General features: G+C 41.2%; 1 protein-coding gene across 1 annotated transcript in view; it reads left to right on the top strand.

Annotated features, from left to right (window-relative positions):
• Positions 1 to 14,176, top strand: part of mbo (nuclear pore complex protein Nup88) — a 69,968-nt gene that overhangs the window by 37,966 nt on the left and 17,826 nt on the right. The window lies entirely within an intron of this gene.

Genomic DNA, 14,176 nt, shown 5'->3' with positions numbered 1-14,176 from the left:
TTTTCTTGATACAAAGTTATATCTTTTTTTTTTTTAATTCTTCTCTCTTTGTGTTATTTCTTATTTCAGTTATTCAGTATAACATGTATCTTTTCAAATATAAATTTAATAAATTATAAAATCGACGTTGCTTGTCGAACGTGGGTAGGTAAACGTGAATACTTGTGTTATAAGTAGCGTGAAGAAAATACATAAGCAAATTGTGAATATGATAATGCGCCTTCGCAATCCGCCGTTGTATTTCAACGACGCTTCTTCTCGACTGCTCGGTCATTTATTTCCGGGAGTTCTACTCCATTTCACGACAACCTGACGAATGGGAATATTCCCTATCTCCTATGATTGCTTGAAGTGAGCGATTTTCACGCCAGGCAAAATGCTGAGGCAATATACTGTTGCGAGAAGCACGAGAGATATTTAGGAATTTTTGTTTGACGCCTCTCCTCCAGTTTTATAATCTCCAATATTAAACATTTTTATACTATGCTTAAAAACTTTATTAAAGTTACTGGAAGATTCTTCTTCTTATTTGTTCTTTAAACTTTGAAAGAATTTGATAAGCTCAATCGTTAGCTTAGAAATGATATGTATTTTGAATTTTTTAAAGAAAAATTAGCTCACATTAATTAAAGAAAATGATAGTGCCGTTAGTTAAAAGAAGAAAAGTTGAAGAATTTGATGTACCCCGCACACCGCGATATTCAGACAAGGCGCTTTTCGCGGAAGCAACGTGCTAGTCGCGGCTCGGAATTTCAGAGACAGACTGAAAGACCAGGGGGGAAAACCCTTATAGCCGTGTATACGTATCGCTGAGAATTTATATTTTAAATCGACTCGCATTAAGAGCGCGCGTTTAAACCGCGGTAAGGCCGCATTCCCTCGCGGCTGAGGACCGAGAGAAAGCACGTGTCGCATGGGCTTTCACACGTCGTATCAAACGCGCGTAATAACGTGACAAATGGCCACTTTACGTGGCGGCCACCGTAGGGACATTCTTGCCGGCGCGGGCATTATGGTTTAACGTTTGACGTCGGTCTCTTTAACCCCCACGACGGTAGCTTCCCCTTCATCTTCCATTGTCGTGCCTCCTTTAGGACCGAAGGGATGCAGAGGGTACGACAACTCAGTTTAGTCATTCCGACCAAGGCAACAAATGAGCATCGATATGTTCTGCCGGATCGTAAAATCTCATCAGGCTACTCGACATCGTATGCAGAGAGAGAGAGTATCACAGTACGTGCTTTAGATCGTACACGCAGTTCCAGAAATAAATTTTTGAAACTGATTTGATTTATAAACTGATTTGAAGTTAACAGACGTTTGTTATAACAATTTGGAAAAAATAGTTTTGCTAAAGTATCAAAAAATTTAGCTACGTACAAACCTGAAAATAATTTTATTGAACTATCAAAATAATTATACAGGGTGTGTTCAACTATTCAGCATTTAGGTATATTGTATAATAGATGGTACACACCATACTCTCAATTTTTGTTTAGTATAAAAATGCAGAACTTTTTTTTATGTTTGTAAGGACTGTAGATAACTTCTTTGGCAAAATTCAACAAAATTACTTTTAAGTCTATATTTACCTAAATTTTTAGATATTTCAGTAAAATTGTTCTTTCCATGCATAAACATGATAAGTATAGACTACACTTATATATGAAACTATATTGGTTTATAAAAATAAGTAGCTTGATTCGAATTAGTTTCTTCCTCCAAAATGTTGAGTTGAAAAAAGATAGAGAGAGAAAAAGAGAGATTAATATTCGTTTCTTTCTAGGAGTTCGGATTCTAAAATCACGAATTATGATTATGCAGTCGACGTTACGTTCATAGTTACAACTTTTCTTCGTATATTGGTGTATATCATATATATCATTTATATAAAGCCTCATCTACAATTGCGTAAACGTAGTTGTAAGAATCCTCCAATCACAGTTGGATATTCTCCTCGTATTCAACTGTAATTGGTCAATTCTTACAACTACGTTTACGCAATTATAGATTAGGCTTAAAATTTTTATCTCGAATGCTGAAGCACACTACACTGCGATCCCAGATCGAATAATAGTAACCATATAAGATATCAGTAGCAAACCAACCAAAGTTTTGATTTACATATGTCATGCTTTTAAAATAAATCTCGGTCGGATACGCGCGCGCGCGCGCGCGCGCTGAGAAAGTACTTCGGAAAGTTACCTGTTACACGCGGACTGGAAATTAAACCGGGATGCCCGTGTACAGGACGCGCACGTGTCCGCTCGTAAATGCACGCGCGCGGAACTCACGAGATATTTTACAATTACTGCGAAATCCATTAAGGCAAACCGAAATAGCGGCGTGCATGGGGCCCCCGCATATACATATACGCGTAAGAGCGCGCAGACGGAAATTCGCGAAACGACGAGAAGTTCTTGCGGAGTTATACGGTCTTCTCGTCGTCCTCTCGCGGTGAGCTAAGTCACGTCGTGGACTAGTTGGAAGAACACGCCCCGTGGAACTTGGCGGATATTTATGTTCACTCGTTCGTTTATCTCGTTATTTCTTCGAATACTCCCTTTGGACAATAATCTCATAGATTGCCATTAACAACAAGAATATGTGGAGTCGTCGCTGAATCGCGAATAAGACAGTCGTTGTAACTCAATTTATAAAAAATAAAATGTCTGTACAATTTTTCATTTTCTTCTCCGAAAGTAGAATAACTTGACGTATAGTCAGACATTGAAGAAGATTGTACTGTCGCAGTGCAATTATGAGATAAGTCAAACATTTGGTACAATATTCGATTAAAAATTAATATATTTAGCTATAAAACGATGAAATATAAAAATAGAAATTCGAGTTTTACACGAAGGTAATTGAATCTGTTAAATACTTTTGGCTTCGATATTTTCTTCTCTCTGTTGAACTTTTCTGCCTCCTCGACTCAAGCGTTGGCGCGAATCGGGAATATCTGTGCATTTGTACATGAAAATGAAAGTCATAATACTACGTAGTACGAAGAACCACCTCGTAAGATGCTGTAAGAGGGGCCTAAGATATGACACTCGCGTTGTGGTTTTAACTCCTGGTTACATTCCCGGGTAGAAGATTGCTAGATTCGGGCGCGAGCTGTATCTACCTGTACGTACGTATATTCGCGTGGCGCACCTACAGGAGGGTGTATTACGTAGAAACAAGGGGCTGAAACCGGCACCCTTCGGAATTACTTGGAGGTCGCGACTTGGAAACTGAGATGTACCGAGAAATATTCTTGAGAGATACGGCGACCAACTTCACATCATATTCGTGCACAGATTTAAACAAATCTGTTTCTAAAATATTTTTAGACAGATTTGCAACAACGATATATCGTAATTAAAAATATAGTGACGGTATAAGTTGGAATTTTTTCTCCTTCTCTACACAGTTTTCGTGAAATGTTCTTGGTTTCTCACCGAGCCAGCGCCTTCCCGTTGAGAAATATATTTCTCTTCCCTGTGCTGATAGAAACACAGTCACGGTGAGGATATTACGTATCACAACAATACGCGGGCTGGCGTGTAAAAACACGGTGTTTTCGACAAAGCTGGAGAGAGCAGCCAGGAATTGCGAGCCGAGTACGGCGATGGCTCGGGAGGAGTAGCGCGAATAAAAGGGAAATGTATGGAAGGAAAGATCTAATTTGTTCCTGTCGGGTCCGCTTTCGGATGCATAGGTGGTGGTTCCTGAGGGAAGAGGGTGGGACGTGGTTTCGGGAGGAGGATGGGGCGGAATTAATATTCATAAGCGTCCAGAGAGGTCTCGAGGGCGGGGTCAACTTACATGTATCTTTCGCTACTGACCCGAGCCACTGGCGCGATAACGGTCAGGAATTAAAATACTGCCCGTAGATTTTAACCCTTCTTCGTCGTTCGGGGGTACGCGGCGTACGCGGACGTGGCCGATGTCCCCACAAAACCCTAGATGGTGATGGTGATGGTAGAGACGGGCGGTGTTTCTACTCGGAGATCCTTAAAACTTCGGATGTAACATCCGCGCAATCTTTTGCGGGATCAACTTGCTATTGTTCCGTGAAATGTAAATTTGGATTAAAGGGCGTCGTTTAGGAGGTGGAGGAGGAAGAGGAAAAGGGACCAACTGTGAACCTCACAAATTCGTTCTGAGAATTCGTAACGCGTAAATGAGCACAGTGAAGCGTGTCTTCTTTAGATGCGCATACGTGCTCAAAATGCATCGTCTGCAAAACGCAACAACTTATCTGCGCTAATCTAAAATAGTTCTACGCGGTATTGTTAAATTTTCCATATATGTGAGATATATCCTAGAAAATTAATTTCCGAGATTCTATAGATAGCAAATTCTGCGGGTATATATGTTTAAGAAGCTTTTTGGTAAGAGACTTTATCCAAAAAATATTGATAGCAGAACATTAATCAATCGAAATTATCTAAGGTTATCTTCAATCTATTTCAGAATTGTTATGCAAACTATTCTTTTAACAATAATTTATGGGGGACAGGCAGTTTCAATAAAATATATCTCTTACTTAACAAATAATCGTAAGTTCATGGGTGTTATTTCAGATCGACAGATCTGACGTATTAAAAAAAATGTCGAGTCGTATGTTACTCGCGGAGTTTACTCATCGCATATCATTAATCGAGATGACTCATTGAACACAAAGTGACACAGCAGCGCTAAGGACGTCTCCAAGACGGGGCTGGGACTGCTGGATGAGCCAGCGCTTCCTGCGGTACACAATTAGTCCTCGGGTATTAATCCTGCCCGCTGGCCGTTATCCGACAGGATATTATGCCGCTGGAGGCAGCGAACAATGCGGATTATACGGGGAAAACGCTTCGATAGCGTTTCTAATACGGAATCCACGTGGGCGGAAGATGACGGTGGTGATGGTGGTTCACTACCACCAGCAACTCCGCGGTCGGCGGCAAGCGAGTACGCCGTAAACGTTAGCCCACGGACCGACTTAACTTGGCTGGCAATAATAAAATGATATAGGAGGCGAAATATGCATTTAAATTATCGCCCCGCGATAATAATTTGCATACCGCCGCGCGGCGCCTCTCCGCCACTTCGATGGGCCCCCCGGTTCGCTTAGTTTAGCCCCGTTTAATTTAAATAATACTTCTCGGCGCGGGGGAAGCCGAGGCCGAGGCAAGATATACATAAAATCGCCATAACATTATAAATTATAACTGATACGGCTTATATCGCGAGAGCGAGAGCTCTCCTCTTTCTCATCCTCTCTCCCACCCCTTCCTCCCTTTTGCTTCCACGTTTTCTATCTTCTCTTCCGACATCGTCATCGTCGTCGCGCGGAGATGCGTATTCGGACGATTACGGATACCTAAAGGGCTCCTCGTCTGATTAAGGTGCGCCAAATGAGGCCCCTCGATCCCCGAACCATTAATTTCGAATCGCGGAAGCGGAAAGAGACCGAAGTTAACATCGAGAACGAAGGGTTGACTTTCTCGTATGGTGGATGATTGTAAAGCGGTTTTTGTAGGCAGTGGAATACGTTTTAATTCAAATGAACGGAAGGTTTTGTTATATTTATATGTAAATGTGTTTCAGCAAATGGCAGGTCGAATAGTTTCTTAACACGAAAGATCCATAAGAATAAAATGCTCACGTCCATCATTCCCATTAGCTTAATAACGAGCAAAGAATTAATAATTTGCCAGCGGATCGAAGAAACTCGAATTCTATGGTAATCAAATGGCGGTCATCGCAGTTGGGTGATATGAATTTCTCTCTTCCGTCCCACCGGCGATTCCACGCTCGCAATTGCCTCCACCAATTCTATTCGCACCCATGCAGGAGCGAAACGTGCCGTTGTGCCTCAAGGCTTTACGTTATTATTTTATTAAATCGTAATAAAAAAAGACGACCGAGGTGTTTGAATATACTCGCGTGATGCGGCGACAGTTATGTACAGGATGCTGCAGAAATCGTGGCTTTTTCTAAATCATAGATATAAAGAATCTTAACAGAATGTAATAGGTTTTTATTTTCGGGATCTTTTGAAGTTATAAATTTTAATCGAAGATCAAAATCTCTTAAACTTCAACTTCCTCTCTCAGTTCGCTTTGACTGAGCGGTCGTCCGAATGCTAGAATAAGAACTCTGTTAATTGAATTCTTATTTCAGCATTAATTGTTAATGTGTATAAAATTACTCTCTAAATCAGTGAATAATTACTGATATCAGTTCCAAGTTATTGGATAATCGGGGAAATTCGATAAAACAAAGGAAGTTTAAGCATTATATAATTAAAATACCGATATTTGCACGTCAGTTTTTATTATACCACATTTAATACCACGTTTCATTGATTTTTTAATTAAATTTCACTGTGAATTTACTGTAAATTACCCAGTGACATACTTAAGATATATAATCACTGATATCAGTGATTATTCATTGATTCAGATTTAGAGAATAGTATTCGAAGAGAGATGTGTCATTCAAATTAAATATCGCAAGAAAATTTCCACAGCACCCTTTATACGCGTATGTACTCCGGCGAGTTTCCTTTATACGTTGGACGGCCTCATGCTATCCGTGCCGCGCGACGCTACCCATCGTCATGCCAGCCAGGCCACGCAATTCTGCAAAGTATGCAGATCTAAGAATTCAAATGGCCGTCCTATACCGCCCGTAAAATGGCGGACAATCGCGCTCGTAAACCACTATATTAAAATTCTATATCGTCCCCCGTGTAGCCGTCACCTTCTACCCCCCCAACCGTCGTTACCCCCTTATCCCGTTCTACACGAGGGTCCCGACTGGTAACCTCCCGCGCCCACTGATCCTTACATTGTACGGAGTTTGCGGGGCTATTCACCGGACATGGATATTCGCGTTTATGTGCGTGCCGCGGTCATGCGTACGGACATTGGCGCCTCGTGGCCGAAGTATAAAATGAGCGAGCACATTTACTTGCGGAAATGAGCTAGAAAAGCGACGGACATGCGCGTCACGTGATAGGCATAAAAACTGCAGTAAGATTCTTTCAGTCCTTTGAGACGATTAAGTGGACTTGCAGTCTCTATCAATATAAAAATATAAATAATTAAAGAAATAACGGAAAATTCTTTGTTTAGAGGCTCTTTGATTATCATCATTTCTGTTTTCACATATATAATTATACGAAATTGACTCTGCCCAAATTCGTTTTTATATCGATAATATGTATCTTCAAATTGTTATCCAGATGTTAAAAATTGTTGTTTTACGTACGGCATTAATGATTTATATGTGAAAAAAATTAGTGTTACTTTCTAGAATAGTCTAAAGAAATAATTAATGTAACAGAGAGGGCATGTCATTTATGGATTAATAACATCTTACATCCCCGATTAAACTAATATCAAAGTAAATTCTAATAAAATATGTTTATGCAATATCACGATTGAAAAATTTATCAACATTAACTATATTTAATATTGAATTATTTAACGCGATTGTTTGATAATGCACAACGAAAATCGATATTTTTACAAATGTTTATCATAATCGGCGACCGGAATACTCGCTTGGTTGAATTCGCGACCATTCACCGAGTATTCGTGTTTATGTCGCGGTCATGCATGCGGACATTGGCGCCTCGATTCTTGAATGTCCGGCTGGAGAGCGTACGTCCAAGTATTGTACATGCATACAAAGTATGCATATCTTCACTTCAGAAAATACGAGTACATCAACCGCAAAGACGCCGGTAGACGACCGCAGCGATGTCGAAAGGAATTTTACTTCGTCCGTAGTGCACGAGAAGGCACGCGCGACTTTCTCCGCATAAGAATCGCATTCGACGAACGTACAAAAACAATTTGAATAAAAAATAAAACCAAACTCTTATAAACGGGCGAAAGAGAATTTTGGTGTTCTTTTAATAGAAATTTAGTATTTTCTTTTAATGGGTGGTACTCCTTAAGTGGAAAAAGTGGTTGGTAATCCATGAACTTTGCCTAATACGACTCTATGCGATACTTTTTTCTTGACGACACACAAAGTGTCGCTCTCTTTTTATTATTCATTGAATACTAAGAAAAATAGAATATTTGTGTTAACTTGTGTTATTAAATAGAAAGTACCCATAATGTACCTCGGTTTAAACAACCGAGTCGAGAAAGATTAATGGGAATGACAAGCCAAAACCAGTCGATTGTATCGAGTCAGTCGACGAATGCGAAAGATAACATTTCAAAAAAAAAAGGGTGGCTACGAAACGTACAAGCGTGCGTAATCGTAGGAAGAATGGACGTACCCCGTGATATCGGCGAATTCTTTCACGAGCAGGGGTGCCGGAAGTGCGCGAGGGCGAGGAGAAAACGGAAGCAAGTAACCGTAATGGCAATTACCGTATCGCGTATATTGCTGATTCACGTGTGTCTCACGTGTGTACGCAACGAAGAGCGTACGCAATAAGTTAATCGCGTTAGCGGCTCGCTTGATTAAACGAGCGATCAGCCTGATGGCTGCCCGCCGTGGGTGCGGCGCGGTCGGGCATTAATACAAAACTCGATTGTCATTCGTCGCCTGACCCCGCAGCCCCCTGATTACGTCGATTCATTAACCGTGCTGCTCTGCCGGCGGTAGCGAAGCGTTGTACCGAGGGCCGCGGCCCCGAAAATCAACTGACCTTTATCAACGTCCCGTCGTAGGGCCGAAATTGTCCGCACGCGATAAAACGTAGTAAATGATGTTACGCGATCGATACGTGGATTAAGTAGGAAGAAGCGATGCGTTTATTATGCGACGAGTTCACAACGCAATATGGGAGAACTGAATTATTCATCGTTATTGTCGAATTTTTTATCTTTAAATGTATACATGTATTTAAAAAGTAATTATTTGTATGTACATACATAATATATTGTTTTAACTTTCAAGTATAAATAGGTGGCTTGACGATACGGAAGTTGATAGGCAGGGTATCCTAAGAATATCCTACAAAATTTTAATTAATCGTAGTTACATTTTTTACTAATTTATTATGTTATATTTAAATTTACATTAATTATGTCCTTATGAGATAGAGGAATGTAAAAATAATGAATTCTAAGATTTTTGGGCATTTGGGCAATACTTTTTATTTACCAAAAGAAGATTTTGAAGAAATTAGAAGAAAATATACTTGAGATGCTGTGACCATCCAATCTATCCACTTAAAAGTTAAATTTAATAAAAACTACGATTATTACATTTTGAAAATCTTTTTAACATCAGGAAGGATACATATTTGTATCTTATCTGCATTTCTGATAATGCTCTCTGAAACGCTGCTCACGAGACTCGGTTAATAATCGTCGATTGATCTCGCTGAAACGACAAAGAAGCGACGAAATGAGACGGGTTTCGACGTCGACGAATGACGCCTCCGCGCATTTAAAAGTTTTCTCCTCGTTAAAACGTATTCCTCGGGGTCGTCGTCGGCAGAGCCTAACGAGAGAGTGCCATGTTCCGCACTGTTGTTTCTTTCTTTCTTTCTCCCTCCCTCCCTCCCTTCCTTTCCCTGTCTCTCCCTCTCTCTCTTTCTTTCTTTCTTTCGCTGTTAGAAACACATTTATTAATGGCAGCTCGGCTCATCCCGCCGCTAAGTACCGGTAAGAGAGTACCCTCCCTGTTGCTTTTCCTCTTACCGAGAGCCTTCATTCACTTTAGGTAGCTGTCTGCTGTCCCGTTCGGAGGGCGGAGAAAGAAAAAAAGACGTTACATTGTCGACGCCTTATTAATCCAGAGGCGAGGGTGAGAGGATGAAGACTGCAAGCTTCGGCGAGGTGTCGTGGGGTTGGGTCCTTTGAAGAAATTAAAAGAACAGAGGGTATAATGTGAACACATCTATTCCCTAGTACCCGCCGTATGCCTCTTCGCTGCCCGCTTCACTCTCCACTCCTCCATCTTTCTCCTCCTGCATCTTTTTTCTTCTTTCTTTTTTCGCTCTTCTTCTTCCTTGCAAGAGCGAGACCCATTAACATTGCCGTTACGCGAACTCTCGCTAAGCACCAGTCAGATAGACATCTCGAGTCTTGTCACGGTTTCTTAAAATCCGACTTATATCCCGAGCTAGTCTCCCTTCTTGAACTCATTCTCTAAACGTTTTCTCTCGCCTTCTCGAGAATCCCTTCCTTTCCGCCTTTTTAATACGCCGTAAAATAAAACGAGAAATCATTCGCTGACGAGTAGTCAAACAATAGAATGTTTATCCAGTCGATAATGATAATTTTACTTGACATACACAATAACGTCACGTTACATCATGCAGTCATGCAAATTGATAAACATGTAATGGACTGCCATTGTTATCGTCATCATGAAATATTGTACATTATTTTATAGAATACGCGTTCATTTACCAACTTTGAAGATTTATACCGCTCGAGTGATACGCACCCTCTACATTTGTATCAATTCACATTCGGTAATACGCACGTCACCGCGGACTCGAAAAGAGAAGTACAGCCATTCCGCGCGAAGAGCGGTCGTCATAATGTAAGGCATCTGCGTAAGGATGGCAAACGAGGACGTTAGCCGAATAATGCAAAGCAAACCCGAGCTGAGATATAGTCCGGCATTTGTTCATATTAAGGCGCTGTCAGAGCGCTCGCAATGTTCGCACGTCGAGGTCAACCCTCTCCCTCTATACGCGACATTTCGGCCGCGTGCCCGCGTATGTTTTGAAATTATATAGCGCGAGAACGCCCGACGTCGTTAGTCAACTTGCGCCGCATCTCGCTGTTAACTATGTGTATCTTGAGCACCCGTTACATCGCCATTTGTCAGGTCCGCTTCGCCGTACGCGCGCAATTTCGCGCGTTAAGTCGCGCGCACCCAGCGCGATATTTCGGCCGGCTGTGACAACCCGCGTCCGGGATTTGTCTTGGACCGATGTTTGTGTCGCGCAAACAACGACTAAACGTTACAATGCGAAAGGAATACATCGTCAAAGATCATGTTGCGCCTTTCCAGGCATTAGCCAAAATATTCTCGTGCGCATCGTCTTAAATATAATATATATCTCGTTTCATATAGTATTTTATCAATAAATATGTTTCATGGAAAAATAATACGTATATAGGTACGTATAGAGACCCCACGCAAAAATCGACAATTGTCGTAAGTGTAGTCTGGAAATGTTTTTAGTCTTAAAACATTCAATTCGACGAAAAGCGAAATTCAGACTCGTCGTCTGGCAAGCAGACTTTGATCATAAGTGACACGCGCGACTTTACGGTAAACCTAAGTTCTAAACTAATAAGGCAACACCACGGTTTCATGATCGAGGAAAACGGGGCGGGAGGGAGAGCGGAGGTAGAAACGACGATGGAGGCAGAAGGGTCCAAGTTTCATGGAGCTGCGAACCGGGTCACCGATTACGACGTTGATCGTCTACAGGAGACAACCAAATTGGATAAGTTGAAGAAGCTGAATCTTCTTCGTTGTCCGAATTCCTATTAAGCTTACGAAGATTTCGTCCGAATATATACTTTTCATTTCCATCTATTTATGCCAATTATATATATTTATTCATATTATAATTAATATACGAATACAATTATGATATTTATTTTCATACCGAATAAATTTTCATTTCTATTATTATAATTCCAAACAAAGTATTCCAAATTTTTTGTGCGTTTCGTAAGAAATTAACAATTTTATGTACGTGTATCTTAGTTTTGAACATATCTATATTGAACATTTTTATTGAACCTAAAATCAAAACGTTGTTCGGTTTTCATTTTGGTATTTTCAATTTATATTTTTGTTACCGTATTCCCAATGTTTCTTTATTTGTTAAAAATATAAGTCACCAAGATCGATGTTACGAAAAAAAAAAAAAAAGAAATTATCGCTGATAGAGCACCACATTCGTTTCCCAGTTCGGGTTTTCGCGGCCGAAAGAGAACGAAAAGCGCGCTAGGTGGTTGGCGTCGGGTGTAAATTTGCATTGAACGAAATGAGGCGCTATGGGGGCATTCCAGTCCGAAGTTAATAGCTTCCCAACGATTAACTGTATCCCTCCACCCACGTACCATCCGTGCGCTACCCTCTTCACCCTCTCGCTGTCTCTTTCTCTCTGCCTCTTCGTCGTTCATTCCTCTCACAACCCTCCACCCTCTTTCTCTCTCGTTCTCTATACACATATCGTCCTTCTTGCTTCTCGTCGCACGCGCCACGTCCCAGCTACCTATATCGTCCCTTCTAATAATGTATGTCCCAAAGGTCGCGAAATAACTGACTTCGACGGACGGCAAATATCGCGGATGTCGTCGGTCGATCGAATGAATCGTAAATCAGTCAGGGAAAAAACGTAGCAAACACGATCGATATTCACGAGGAGCGACTCGTTCGGTTTTTTTTTTATCGCGACGATTATGGTTTTTGCTTGCCTGGAGGGTCATCAATGACACGCGGGGCTTGGAAAAGGCAACGCCACTGCAGCAGCCAATAGTTTCCAGGCGCGTGAAGGCGCCACGGGGGTTATAGGGCATAATTTAGTGGACAGTTTGATATACAAACAATCTTTAATGAAATTCTTGGTGTTCATTAATAACGCATTACAGCCTCGCGCGCCGGTGTGTCGGCATCGGTACCCGGGAATCCCGCGCTGCCTCTCCCTTTGCCTCTCGCTCTTCACCGTCCCTTTTATACCCTTCCATTTTCCTGCTCATACTCCGATGCCGCCGCTTCCGCGTGTACCATCGTCCGACACCCTTTATCGCCCTGGCTTTCAACTAACCCTTTCCCTCGCCGCCCATTGGGATGCCCTAGATGAACTATCGCGCGAATATGTTTTCACACTGTCGCAATGACAATTCAATTTTCTGTCGATCGTTCATATCAATATAATTCCTTCGCTTATTTGAAAAGAAAGAGACGATTTAATCGAATTTGTATTATATTAACTACACTGTTTTATTCTTAATTCGAGACGAAGTATAGTTAGTGAATGATTTATGTCCGTGTTCGTTAATAGATAATAGATTAACTTTAATTGGTTTAACTTATTCTTTATCTCTTTTTCTAATTTTTAGAACTATAGAAAACGATGAAGTAAGGTTTAATCGAGAGTAAAGTTATATTGAAGGAAACGGGCATCAACGAAGCAATAATTTTTAATAAGTATAAGTTCTAAAAGAAATATAAAATTTTATTAATATAGAGCTCTACATTAACGTATCTTCTAAAATATTTTTTATTTTGAAAATTCGCTACATGTCTCGTAAAATTTTGTTTGCTTTGTCTGCACGTGGCGAGACCACTTCGAACGCGAGACACGATATCCGATATATCGAGACGAAGAAGTCTCCCCTATCGGAGAAACCCGGGAAATAACCAGCCTCTGGGTAGGAAAAAAAGTAATTGCCCCTTGATACACGCCGATACCCCACCGGCGGGGATGCCGCCTCGTAATGATGTTCGCGTTGGCGAACTTAGTTCGAAATTAAATATCGGGGCAAGGAGGTGGAACGATGGGGGCTGCGGAAAAGAACGTCGAAGAGGTATCAGGAGGTTGCGAAGGGGGAAAGGAGAACGGGCGACCGTTGTGCACCTGCCTTTTTCCCGGGACGGCATGATAAAAATCAAACTGGAAAACAAACGAGGAGTGGGATCGTATTATAAAGTTTTTAATCGATAGACGATGCGCGTCTCGGGAGACGGGAGAAGCAATGGGACGGGTAGGTATCTCGCGAGTAGATAGGTAGACAGACCGAGAGGGGGGTGGAAAAAAAACGAATAGGAGGAAGAGGCTCCAAAGAGAAAACGACGCGATCGGGCGAGGAATCCTGCGGCGTGCTTACTGGCTCGTGTAATAATGAATTTATACCTCGCGCAAGAGCGCTTTCGGGATCGGCGACATACCACTTTTCTTTCTCGCTTCGCCTGCCTTCTTAGAATTTTAATTAATGAAAACGTCCCAGCTGATGAGATCTTTGCTTGAAGATTTTTTATCTTACGAATACGTATCCGCATTATTACGTTACAGAAACGAGGTGCAATTCTATAGCTATGACGTCTATCTCTATCTCGCATTTGTTTCTTTATTAAAAGTGACTTCTTTATGCTGTATAACGCATCGCGTCTTTGGAAGCGAATAAATGAAATTTGAAATCGGAGAATCTTATATTTTCAATTCCTTATATTAGTTACATTTTAT

This window comes from Cyphomyrmex costatus, unplaced genomic scaffold (assembly GCF_001594065.2).
Source record: "Cyphomyrmex costatus isolate MS0001 unplaced genomic scaffold, Ccosl1.0 scaffold69, whole genome shotgun sequence".
NCBI classification, from domain to species: Eukaryota; Metazoa; Arthropoda; class Insecta; order Hymenoptera; family Formicidae; genus Cyphomyrmex; species Cyphomyrmex costatus.
This window is presented reverse-complemented; position numbering and strand designations above follow the sequence as displayed.